Consider the following 13,804-nt stretch of genomic DNA (forward strand, 5'->3'; position numbering starts at 1 on the left):
GAAAGTGAGGTTTCCTGCCCTTTTGCTTGGCAGATTCAGCGGAGGGGGGATTCTTTCCAGGTGGAGGCTGTGCCGCTGGGGGCTGCAGCAGGTTCTGCCAGAGCAGGGGATGAGCTTGACGGTGGGGGCGGGGGGGGAATGGTAGTTGTGTGTTTGCAACTGGGTGTCTGTTATTACCCTGTGGCTGGGATGACATCGCCTTACAAAAAAGTAGGCTTTACGGTTTCACATTTACGTGGCTGGATATTTCGCCGGAGAAAGTATGGTAAAGACCTTTTAGAAGGGTTCAATAGAGAGGCGCCTCCTTACATGTGAACCACACACACACACTGTCTGAACCGCTTGTCCCACACGGGGTTGCGGGGAGCTAGAGCCTCACCTGGCAACACAGGGCATAAGGCTGGAGGGGACACACCCAGGAGGGGACGCCAGTCCATCGCAAGGCACCCCAAGCGGGACTCGAACCCCAGACCCACCGGAGAGCAGGACACGGTCCAACCCACTTTGCCACTGCACCCCCCCACATGTGAATGACAGGAGGCTTTTCTCACAAGCAGCTTGCAATGATGTAGCAATTTGCAGAGCAGGGTGATTTCTACCTTTATAATTCACAGTAAGTAGCTTGATCAAGGATAGTACAGTGGGAGTGGGGATCCGAACCGAAGTTTTTCGACTGCCCGGACACTGCTCTAACCCCTGCGTCTCCTGCGGCCCCTCAAACAAGCCAATGACCTTTGACCGTTGTACAGCTGTCAGTGAGAGAAACAAGGGAGTCGCTGCAGCGATTCATTTTCGGCGAACCCCCTGCACTGCTGAGACTAAAGCCGCCGGACCCATTACCCTCCACGGCCCCCGTGGTCTCGCCGGAACGTGAAAACAGCCGCCGCGTTCGGCAGTCGATTCTGTCATTCCGCCCGCCTTCCCCTCCCGGCGTTGCTCCTCCCCCCTGCCTGCTGCCACTACACCCCCACCCCAACCTCAACCTTCCCCCGACCCGCGATCTGTCTCCTTCAGCGCTGGCTTAGCGTATTGGCATTTTCCGCGCTGCTTTGCGCTTAATTGTCAGCCGCGCGGCAGCTCCCCGTTTGTTTTGCTGACATTTTGCCTTTGGTTGATTGTGTATTTAACAGGAAAAAGGCACAATTAATTGGAGAGGAGCCTAATCTGTCTGCTGGAAATGTCACCCCCTGTATTCCGGGCCCAGGCGGACACAACGGCGGCAGGGAGGAGAGACGGGGAGAGAGAGTCATTCGCCAGAGCCGCAACGCAACCCTTCCTACACCTGTGTCGCTTCAGCACCTGCCTCAAAAACATGTGTGAACTTCGAAAAGCCCCCGTCCCTTTGGGTATTCAACCCCCCTTTTGACACGGCCTCGCAATCCCATTACTGACATTAACGTGGAAAATCAGAGGTTAGAGCTTTTTTAACGTGTCGCGAACGAGATCATTGCAAGACGCATGGGTTCTACAGTCCATCGCGTATTCCGGGCCATTTTCGGCTCTGGTCAGATTACCCCTCGCTGGTGAAGGACATCGCCCTAGCAAGCGAGTGCCAGCTCTTCCAAGGTGCACACCATTGTGAGAAGGTGTTAGCTTCCTTGCCACCTCCTTGTTCACGCTGTTCCTTTCATTTGGCCGAGTGGCAGAAGAGAAAGAAAAAGAGCGAGAGAGCTGGGAGGAGCCTTTTCCTACTTTGAGAACTAGCCAGAAGCTTCCCTGCAAACAGGAGGGGTAGGGACCTGTCACACGTATTCGTAGCTCCACTTTCCAGCCTGCATTTTAACGACCGACAGCAGGGTAGATCTTCTTGAGTTTCACCAAGGCTTTGCGGGGGAGAAGAAAAAAAAAAAAAAAAAACAAAACACCAGTAGCTTTACTAACAACTTCACCTTTAAGTTTCTTTTCACTCTAAGTCTATGGATCATTATTTTGTTCCCTTTTGTCATATAAGCACATATTCTATGTGTGCAATCCTTGAATATACTATTGGCCTGCACGAGTCTGTGCTTTTGCCAGATGTTCCGGATGCTAGACATCATGACAGGCCAATTCCTCAAAGTAGGCTACAAGGCATGTAAAATCAGGGTGCAGGATGTGTGTGTGTGTGTTACACAAAGACCCCCTCCAATTAAAAGGTATAAGACTTGTATGCTGGGACTTGCTGATCCAGAGAAGATTAAGTTCTATGCAAAAAAAATGCCTCTTGAATCCATGTGCACATGTCTTGTCCTGTTCCATCAAATTCACTTGGTTGAAAATTTTAATAGATATTTAAAACCCCAAATGTCCTGAAAGTCAAAGCAATATTACTAAGGAAGAGTCTATTATTGCTGAAAAAAGGTAAAGATGCTAGCTGGAGTGAACCCCACCCCTCTCCCCTCACCCCCCAGACCTCATTGATCATGCTGTTCACGCACTGCTCTACAACAAAAAGCCCCTCCGTTCCCCGTGCCTCCTAAACATGTGTTGCCATTTGCTGACATAGCACAATTTGGGCGGGTGAGCAAGTTAAAGCATGATTTACAGCAGAGATGTTGGGCAGCAAATTACAGATGAGCAGTCGGTGGCACGTTCCTCTCGGCGGGTGCAGGTACACTTTGTGTTACCACGTCGGCCTTTTGATGACTCACAGCGACCCTCCCTTTGAACGCCGTTTATGCATTCGGGGCACGAGCAAAGCCCCTTACGGTTATTCTGAGAAAGAGCGGAGCTCACTGCCTGCTTGGACTCAAGCATTTATCAGCCAACCTTGTAAGGGTCATTTACTTGGTTCTTCTCCAGCAGTTCACTTATGCTGGCTTTTTCTTTTATATAAAGTTTTATACATGTGGAAAAACAAACCCTATATATATATGCATGCATCGATCATTTGGCAAACTCTAAACGAAACCATAACTCCAACTACACATCCCACCACTCCAAGGAAGAGCTTGAGTTAATTTAAATGAAAGGTATTTATTAAAGACTTGAATGTATTAAAAAAATTTGTTAATAGCTATGACCCCCACCAAACACTATCAAAGCACAAACACTTGCGACAGAGGAACACTTACGACGCATCTGTGACCTCCAGGAACTTTCTAACAGTACATTAATTTTACAATGTAGACGCACAAGAAAGAAACCCAAACTCACCTTTCAACAATACAAGATCAAAGTAACAATATACAAGGAAATACAATATCCCCCCAGGTAGGTAGAGTGCAGAGACCAGAAATCAGCCTTCATGGAAATATTCAAGTTTTGCAAGAGGCACAGTCTCTAGGGTCTGGAAAAATAGATGCTGGAAGGCGGCAGACCAGAGAGTTGTCCGGTGTGGGGGAGGGATGTGTGCAAATCCTTTTCACTCTTTGTGGTTCTTTCAGTCAGAAGGTCACCACCTTCATTACCCGCAGGCTATTTAAATGAGGGAATGGCACCTGATCAGGCGTGGAGTCCGACCGGTTGCGGTCGCACGTGGTCGAGGGGGACCGTGTGCTTGGTTGCCGCTCGCAGATCCAATTATGCGCTAGCGCTCATTGGGTTTCCTGTCCCCCACGTGCAGAAGTTTGAGCAAACACACACAGATACCCAGACATACATAGTGACACTAAGGAACACACCCACACCATCCCTTCCCAATGCAGCTCTTCCCCTCTTGCACCACCTGTTCCCAGGCCGGGGGAGCAGGGAAACCCTTTAACCTGTGATCAGCGGCTCTTGTGGAGCTACTGATGAGGCCACCTGGCTTTTCTGGGGAAGGGGTAGCTGGGTTCCCAAGGACCATGGAGAGAACAAGCAGGGGATGGATGTAGGAAACGATCATGCCAGACTCCAGCAGATCGTTTTCGGACAGGTGTACCACAGGTGCCATCCAGCTCCACGTCCCCTGCTGTGCCTCGTGGGACTCTAAGGACACAATGAAGACCCGATCAGTCAGGTGTACATGAGACCGTCAATAATATCAATTTATGTGGCTTTCCTCCAAAGTAACTTATGTGAGCATTGCACACCGAGTTACTCATGTTTCTCAGTGATTTACACAGGTGCATAATTTTTACTTTATCATCTCAGGGTAAGTACCTTGACCAAGGATGCCACACCAGCTGTGTGGTAATTCCAGGTTTTTCCCCACTGTTAGTTGAAAGCTTTAGGGTGAAGTAAGAGTTCTTCCTCATTCTTTAGGTTGGCACGGTACACGCACTCCATTTCACATACTTTTCATTACTTTTGCATGAATACGTATTGGAGTTAGTGTTTTATTATGCACGGGCGCCTGTATGTTGGGTTACGCAAGTTTTACCGAGTATTAAAGTAGCGGGACTGCATAATTAAAAGACTGAAATGCCACAAAGTTTTTCCCCTTCCTTTTGAACTCATACAAAAGTGCAAGTTAAGGTCGTTCAACTTATTAATTTTGCATATAACAAATATTTGCGAGTAAAAAAAACCCTGACATGAACGGAACAAGGTTTCAAATTAATTTAAAACACCCATAGGAATTCTGCAGAAATGCGTGTTCTGTACAAGTTGGAAGATGGAAATAGTGAAAGTTACACATCGGAGAAGTGTCAAGGATGAGATTTCACATCCCGGCTTGTCATGATGTTGCGGTCATGTAATTCAATGCGGCTTGGTAGGTGTTGGGCACAGAAAGTTATTAAAAAAAGCCCCACACAATGCTGTGTCAGTATAGGACGGTAACAGTTTCATTTCTCAAGTAAAATATGGTGCCGTGACCCATACCCCAACACCGAATCTTGACGGAAACTTACAGACGAAGCAATTGGCAAACCATTCAAGGCACATGCCGCACATGGCGCAGGTGCTGGCGATCTGGAGCGCCCGGCCACACTCCGGACTCATGAGGCATCCGCGGGTGCTCCTGCAGCAATTGGTGCAGCCGTTCTCCGAGGCCCTGTGTTTCGGGTCCACATCCTCCTGACCTTGACTGGCGCAACAGCCCATGCCTGCTTCCTTCCAAAGACCCACCTGTGCACTGGGCAGGGACAGGTTGCATCTCGTCACATCTACATTCATCTGGTCTCATGTCTCTCATACACAAACATGCGTTTCCTGCAATACATTTGACCCTTAGTTCCCCAACGAGCCCAACTTTGCAGATTAAAGTTGTCTAGAGAACTCATAAATCCCAGCAATCATGGGGATCCAAGTAAAGGTTAACAGCGCAAACCCAACAACAAGTAGCCAGTGATCAACCTGGCAGGGCTGTTTAGTCTCTATTTATCCTCTTCCAGTTTAATCTCAATCAAATGAGAACATGAGAAATCAAGAGCAGCTCAGCTGAGGGCGGAGACATTCATGCAGAATGCAAAACATCACACCTATAACTGGAGGGATTTTCGGCAATTCAGAGAATGAGGAAATACTGGGCAGGGCCGTCCGAAGGTGGAACGACAAACCTTTCAATCACAAGCTCAGATTCAAGACATCTATACCATCTATTGCCCAGAATGCCTTGAATCAAACCATTCCTATATGATTGGTGTTATACTTGGCCAATCACTTCTCATGTATGGCCTAAGCTTCATTTCTCTTTCCCTCGTGTTTACTGATTCGAGGTCAATACGAAGTCCAAACTTGCATACACACACACACACACACACACACACACACATTTTCAGAACCGCTTGTCCCTTACGGGGTCACGGGGAACCGGAGCCTACCCGGCAACACAGGGCGTAAGGCCGGAGGGGGAAGGGAACACACCCAGGACGGGACGCCAGTCCGCCGCAAGGCACCCCAAGCGGGACTTGAACCCCAGACCCACCGGAGAGCAGGACTGCGGTCCAACCCACTGCGCCACCGCACCCCCTAACTTGCATACAGATGTTCCATATATTATACACATAGTATGTATGAGAAAGTATAAGACATAAATACAAATATATCCTGTGTATACACACACAAACACACACACACACACACACACACAATGTGTGTATGTACACTATTACATATACTGTTTTGCCAGCAAAGAACATTGATAAAGTTTTTACTTTTAAATACATTTAGTTTTTTTTTTTCCAAAAAAACTTCATCAGCTGTAAAGGCGAAACTGCTTAAACTCTCATTACATCCATCATTTTCCCCAGATTAAAACTTTTATGTAACATGATGTGATGTTTGGGTTTCCTGAGTAGAAGCCGGATTTACATTCCTGTCACCGATGTAAAGCTGAGTCAGGGGTGGGGACTCACCAATATTTACAGATCCACAGGTCCTTTTCTTCTAAGGACCTTTTGACCGCTGCCTTGTCCTTCGCTGCCTTTGTCCGTCCAATCCTGACTGCGTTCGTCCCAGTCGAATGACAAACACCACCTGAAAGAGCAAGTGACTCCTGCCCTGTGGTTCCACTTGGGGTGTTCCAACAGGTTTTACCAGTCTAGATCAGGTCTCCCTGCTAGTGTGCATTCAAACCATCCACTAGTGATTCAGTACAAGAAAATGTAGCATATTGTTTATTAAAAAAAAAAAAAAAAAAAAAAAAAAAAAAAAAAAAAAAAAAAAAAAAACACACCTCTAAATAGATCACTCAACTGCAGGTGTAATTTGCACCTCATTTTAACATAAAAGCCACTTTAAGTAACACCCTCCGAGTTCACACCAGATAAAATGAAGAGTGTGACAGATCCTCACTGAGCTCTCTGTTGGTCCAGCAATGGTGTCTGGTACATTGCTCCACAACATTATATAATCATAATATTACATTTTAAAAAAAATAAGGGGGATCAGGTGCTTATTTCATTGGTTGATGATCCCACTAAAATATAGCACATTTAATTAACCATTATTTATCTACAGGTTCTTATAAACTTGTTTTGAACCCAGGCATCTAGGGGTGACTAGGGCATAACATCAAGAGAGTGATGAGAAGGGGCCAACAAAATCACACATACAAAGAAGCACAAGTTCTTTTTACTGTGTGATTAGGTGCAAAAAGTCAGGTGACTTTATAATATTTACAGAATGTAAAGACACTGTTCAGGGGGAAAAGGAACTAAAACAGTGCAAAAGCAAAGAACTTGGGAAAATTAGACTAAACTAAGTCAAGTTGGTAGACTACCCTAGCAATGAAACAACACAAAACAAAAGGGTCTTCAGCATCTAGGGTGTCCTAACTAACCTCCTCCATGTACCACAAACCCAAAGTACAAGGGGTGACACCCACCTGTGAAGGACATGTAGCTCACATGACATTCTTACCTGTCTACTTTCTCCCACCAAGACACTGGACAAACCAAAGGTAGACTGGACTCTGAAGCACTAATAAAATGATGGGGCTTTTAAGAAGGAGTCTGAAGGTGATTGGTCCAAATGGAGGAAATGACAACAGGACTGATGATGACGGACAGGGATAGCAACCAATGAAAGACAACAGACCTGTACTGAGAGCCTAACACAGCAACACATGGCGTAGGGCTGGGCGGGGGAGGAGGGGGCACACCCTGGATGGGACGCCAGCCTATCACAAAACACCCCAAGCAGGACTCGAACCCAAGACCCGCCAGAGAGTAGGACCCACACAAACACAGACCAGAATAAGGAAACGCACTGAAAACCTGTACAGGGATGTAACGCTTCTCATGTCTGAAGGGGCTCCTAAAGGCCTTATACTGAGAAAGTTAACTGATCAACGAGAACAAATGAAATCAGGTGTTGAACCCAGAATTTCTCACAGGTTCTGTAGATTAGTCAGCGCCCACTTCATCCCAAGTGGTACAAGGCTCACAACTCTCACATGTTTTTAAATTAAAACTTGCAGTGTCCAGGTAAATTTAACTGAAAACTGTTCCACCAGCACACCACTGTCACTGCTAATTGTTTAAAATCATAGTTTTACTTTATCTTTATACTGTATGTCAAAACAATACACAATAAACTGATATTATGGAGAGGGGGGTGCGGTGGCACAGCGGACTTGGCCGGGTCCTGCTCTCTGGCGGGTCTGGGGTTCGAGTCCTGCTTCGGGTGCCTTGTGATGTACTGGCGTCCCATTCTGGGTGTGCCCCTACGCCCTATGTTGCAGGGTTAGGCTCTGGCTCGCCGTGACCCCCACTTGGGACAAGTGGCTTCAGCCAATGTGTGAGTGTGTGTGATATTATGGATAATTAGTATGAGAAAATCAAATGTACGTATACTTCACCCTCCATGCGCTTTTTGATATCTGGGCTGAGTGTTACATTTTGTAAGTCAATAAGCAAGATGTAATCGATTGCGTATAATTAGAAGCAAAATGAACTATTAAAAAAGAACCATTAAAGAGATTACGGCGAGAATGCTGTGGTTTGATGCAACTTTAATGATGTTCTGTGACCGTTCACCTGCTATAAAGCTGATTAAAGTGCAAATGCTTACAGTGATAAGTGTGTTGAAGCTTTTCTAATTGAACGGCTGGACGCTGCAAGCTGGAGTGAAATTAAGCGATGAAAACTGATGTGAAATTAATCATTTTCTCCTTAATTGGACGTCTGTGGTCTTTTTCTCACTGAGTTTCTCCAATGTCGCATTAACCGGTGCCGGGGCTTCATCTCAGCCAGGCAAAGAGGCACCGAACAAATGTCCCGCTCCCGGCTCTCGAAGGTTGAAACAAATCACTGCAGGGTCTCTGAACTTGAACTTGAATTTCATCAGTGAGGAGAACCTGCCTTCTTCTGATGGCAGGGAAGATGATGGTCCTAGTCATTGGGAGCTCTCGCTATAAAAATCACAGAGGAGCCTACGTATGGTTTTGAGGAGGAGCTGAGGAGGTTTGATTTTGGAGGGGAAGAGTCCACCGTGAAAACCAGTTGATGATATATAGTCAGGTGATGCAACAACATGGAACCAGCCTCCTGCAGGAACATGGCTGACCACAAGTGGGCACCATAATATGGTTAGCAGAAGTAAGCGGGCCCAAATGATCCTTTCTTCTTGAAGGCACCGTCACACTGAGAAAATCACCCCGGGCCCAGAAAAGACAGTCTTGACCGCCCTTGAGCCGAGTTATTAAACTCCGCCTTCTTTCGAGAAGATGGTCTTTTCCGGCTGAGCAGCATAACGGGCTCCGTGGCGTAACAGCTATTGGTTCAGCATTGGCTGGCGTGGGTTCCGCTCCACCGTGCTCCGGGAAGATGGCGGTGATCTCCATCCACTGAGCATTAGGGTCCCTTTGTCAGAGCAGATAGGCAGAAAGCGTTCTGATGGCCGATAAAACCCTCCAAACAATTTCACCACATTACCGATCTCCACGGCAACTGTGTTTGTCAAGGAAAACTGGCATAACTCGCAATCTTACCAATTTAAACTATTAGAGTTGTGACTGCAGCAGGTACAGTCGTGGGTCTTTCCCCCATTTCCTTCTGCTCACAAATCCAGGTTTTTAAAACGCTGCCTGTTATATTGCTTTAAAGACATGCAGATGGGCAGGTACTATGGGTTAATCCATGTAAAACTTGTACATACAGTAGTTTAGATGGTAGAGAGTGATGCAGGCGCCGGATGATGACGATTCCCGATGCCCCCGTGATCCCAGCTGATTTTCCGAAGAGAGACGGGGAGATCGACAGTGACGCTGAAAGGAAAATCAAAGCCTGCAGCGAAAATCTCAGAGAAATTCTTGCACTTTCACTTTTTTTCAGGTTTGACAGGAATTTCACCTCTAGTTAGTTGGTTCAGTGCTAGAAGAACCAGCGAGGCCAAAACAGCAAAAAATGATCCGTACATGTTCATAGTCATTAGGAAACGTAGTGCGGTGGCTAAAGCTGCTGCCTTTGGCTCCAAAGGTTACTGGTTTAAACTTCACCTGCTGCTGCAGTACTCTTGAGCGAGGTGCTTATCCTAAATTGTGCCAATAAAAGAAAAAAAAATGCTCACTTGTATAAATGGGTAAATAATTGTAAGTTGCTTTGGAGAAAACCACAACCTAAAAGAATAAATGTAAATCAGAAGAGGAAAAAATATCGCATAATGGAAATGTGGGAGAATGCGATTTTATCGAATGCGTCGAACCACAAACGAACATAAATGCAGGAATTATTCGAAGGGCTATTGGTTTATTATGTGTGTTATGAGGAGTATTTCAGAGTCTCGTTTTTGTGTTTCAGGAAGACGTTGCTGAGGTGTGGTGCGGCTCGATGGTGGAGGGTGGTTTGGTGTGAGAGCACCCCCACCCCCGCCCGCTTCATGGGGTACCAGCTCACTGTGAAAGATGTGCTGCTCACTTTATTGCTGTTATGACCTACTCATGAGATTTACTCATGTACACACCAGGGTATTCTTCATTCAGGCACAAGTCCTCATCCCTGAATGGGGCAGTTTGATGAAAACTCCCATTCTTTTGTCCAGGAGGTCCAGTAAAACAATGTGTCCAATTATGGAAAGGAGACAGGAAAATTTCATCTGTTATGTTTCTCAGATAGGGGGCGCGGTGGAGCAGCGGGTTGGACCGGGTCCTGCTCTCTAGTGGGTCTGGGGTTCAAGTCCCGCTTGGGGTGCCTTGCGATGGACTGGCGTCCCGTCCTGGGTGTGTCCCCTCCCCTTCCGGCCTTACGCCCTGTGTTGCTGGGCTAGGCTCCGGCTCCCCGCGACCCCGCATGGGACAAGCGGTTCTGAAAATGTGTGTGTGTATGTGTGTGTTTCTCAGACCGGTGCACTGTGGCATATTTTAAAAGAAGTGCCGGCGATGGCATTTCATAGGAATTTGTCTCCCTATTGTAACTGCATTTCCAGGCACAAAGAAATGTAATTATTTAAAAATTATTTTTATTTGTGAAACACCATTCCAATAATAAGGTTTCGTTTATCCAAAAGGGAAAGAGTTTCAAATGAATCAACATCAGGACAGACTTTTAATGAAAAAGGTGCAATTCTGAAATAAGTTTTTTCACGGTTTTTTTCTTTTTTCCCCAGTGGAGTCGTTTATTGATAAATGTTGATGGATTAATGGTGCACCAAAGTATCTGCTCTTGCGAGGAACTTTGCGCCTTATTGTCTGTGTTGAAACAGATGAGCCCTCATTATTTATTCAAAAGCTCAACACTTTTTCATCTACGCTGGGGAAAAAAATGAAGCAAACTGCCAGAAAGAAACACATTTGCATGTTCATTGTGATGTGATTTTTAATCAAGACACTTTTCCCAATATTTGTTGAAGGAGGAAAGAAATGGATAATATCCACTACAGCAAATATACATTTGAGTCAGAATCAATCATCCAGAGGAACCGAAAGGCAAGTGGCAGAACCACGCAGCTCAGTTACAGCCACGGAAGACTCTTTGCTCGCTCTAAACAATAGCTGTTTGTGACGAGATTTACTTTGATTTGCTCTGATTTGTTTCGGTGTGACGTGTAACAGGTGTACAAATCTAATGAGACTTCTTGGTGCTTTAAACATTATTTCCAGTGAGTGCCAGGTGTGCTGTCAGAGCAGCCTGGTCACCATCAGTGTGTTGAGGTGTGTTAAGGGATGTTTGTACTCGTGTTTGGGGTTGTATTTTCATTTGATCCTTCAAAGATCCTTTGCTTAATTTCTCTTCATTGCACTTGCTGTAACTTGGCTTCTTCATCTCAATATGTGGAGGTACATGAGCTGTGTTTACGCAGACCTCCGGGGGCCTACATGCACATATGAATATGTATTTATTGGAGTATATGTATTTATATTATATAGACACACACACTTCTGTTCCTGAGACTTGCGCTGGTATTATTGACCACTTTGTTACCATAATCATTTTGATTGTTATTCTTCTTCTGGTCGAAGAATTGCGATGTCACAGCCTACCACACGACCGCTGTTCTAGGTATAACGTCACCGTTTAGGTAATACACTCGTATGCTAATGAAGGCTTTCTGCTGAAACACATCCGCAAATTTAAGACTGATTTCGGTGAGCTTGTGTGCTCTTTTCTATTGTTTTTTTCTTCATCTTTTAAAGAGTACAGTCAATGCCCTGCACTGGAACGCTCTCGGAAGAACAGATGCAAGCAAGCCAAGGCCCTCTATGTATTATAAAAACTGATTATATTTGATTATAGAAAAATAAAAAGTAGATATTAGATGAGATTAGATGGTTCCCAGTGCAGCTCCACCTTAGAGGTAGAATTTAAAAACTATTTTTTTTTTCACCATAATCATTGCTTTTGGAGACTAACTACAGCAACAATTTTCCTTTAACAAACAAGACAGGCTCCACAAGAGTCTCCACAACATTTTCCACAGTCACAATCACAGGACGTATCACAACAACCGAAGCACAAATCGCTATCAGTGCAGGCACTGGCATCAGGTTCAGCACTGTTTTCTTCTGAAGCCCTATCACCATCCAACTGGTCCATCGATTTTGTGACCTTCATCTTCATATCTACCCTTGCTTGTTTGGGCTTTTTCTTGGCCTTATTGCTCTCCATTCTACTTCTGCGGAAAGAGAGGAGGTTCCGAATGTTATTGTGCAGTTTTACAGATTTCCTCTTTACTGACAATTTCCTACTTAAAATGTTGCTGACGAGCATAAAAAAGGACTTCTGAGTGATGATGACGAGGACAACTGCATAAATCCCTATGGAAACTGCAGGCACCTACAACTTCTTGATGAGTTCCTTAAATACAGGAAATGTTTTTGTGGTTTTCATTAAACTCTCAGGCATACAAGCTGAAGCTGTAATATATATACTATAATTATTCATAGAGTAGGGACATATATAGCGTAACTACTGGATTTAGTGGGCCCCTATAATTGTCACCACCTTTCACCCCACTAGCGATGGCCCTGAAACAAATTCTGTATTTGTTGGTGGACATGTATTCTTAACCGTTGATCCCAATGCAGGGTCGCCGTAGTTCTGGGCCTATCCTGGAATGGCAGGCTGTGAGGCAGGTTACACGCTGGATGGGATGCTGGTCCACTGCAGGACAATCACACACAGACACACACTTCCCCACTTACACATTCACTCACTAAGAGTATTTTAGAGGGACTCAGTCACCTGGAACTTACCTTTTAACCACATGCACTTCTTTAATCGGACAACTGGTGGCGCAGTGGTTAGAGGTGCTGTCTTTGGACCGAAAGGTTGCAGATTTGAATCCTATTTCCAGCTGTATTACATATCAGTAATGTACTTACCCTAAAATTACCCAGATTTACATTTATTCACATTTAGCTGACAATTTTCTCCAAAGCCACTTACAATGTTAAGGTTACAATTATCAACCCATTTATACAGCTGGATTATTTTACTGTAGCAATTTAGAGTAAATACCTTGTTCCAGGGCACTACAGTCAGAGGTGGGGATGGAACCTGCAACCTTTGGATCCAAAGGCTATCCACTACACTACCATGTATAAAAGGGTCAAGTTATACCAGATGTATAACTGAGTAAATAACTCTAGGTTCTTTAGTATTGTCAGTTGCTTTGGAGAAAAGCATCAGATAAATCAATAAACATGCTATTTTGAGAAAATCATTCTAAGCTAAATTAGTTAACTCTGTAAATCTAAATGTCTCAACAAATGTTCAGAGATTATTGTAGAGTCTGCAAGGAAAGCATACATAACAAGAAATCTCAGTCACCAGCAAGCGGGAACTGCTGCGTTGCCCACCATCACAGGAAAGTCACACTGTATTATCAGTCATCAGAATTATTAGAATGGCTCCATTCATAATGACCTTAACTGTCAATCAGGTTTCATGACTTCCCGCTAACCGACAGCGAAGAAAATTCTGCATCGGCAGAGAAAAAGAGGAAATATTTCTGAAAACAGGAAGCTGTCAAGAGCGTAACTGACGGAATCAAACGTTCACTTTGGGAAGTGCGTTTCTTT

The 13,804-nt window shown here is 45.1% G+C and overlaps 1 long non-coding RNA gene across 2 annotated transcripts; it reads right to left on the reverse strand.

Annotated features, from left to right (window-relative positions):
• Positions 1–3,001: 3,001 nt before the first annotated feature.
• LOC108930243 (uncharacterized) lies at positions 3,002–7,247 on the reverse strand. 2 transcript variants are annotated; one of them, XR_001965824.2, is made up of 4 exons: positions 7,207–7,247; positions 6,201–6,321; positions 4,755–4,978; positions 3,002–3,888 (listed from the first exon to the last, which is right to left on the reverse strand). It is a non-coding gene; the product is annotated as an uncharacterized LOC108930243 (long non-coding RNA). The 2 variants fall into 2 exon arrangements; XR_001965823.2 differs by lacking the exon at positions 7,207–7,247 and having other exon boundaries at positions 6,201–6,345.
• Between the last annotated feature and the right edge of the window lie 6,557 nt (positions 7,248–13,804).

This window comes from Scleropages formosus, chromosome 1 (genome assembly GCF_900964775.1).
Source record: "Scleropages formosus chromosome 1, fSclFor1.1, whole genome shotgun sequence".
Lineage (NCBI taxonomy): Eukaryota > Metazoa > Chordata > Actinopteri > Osteoglossiformes > Osteoglossidae > Scleropages > Scleropages formosus.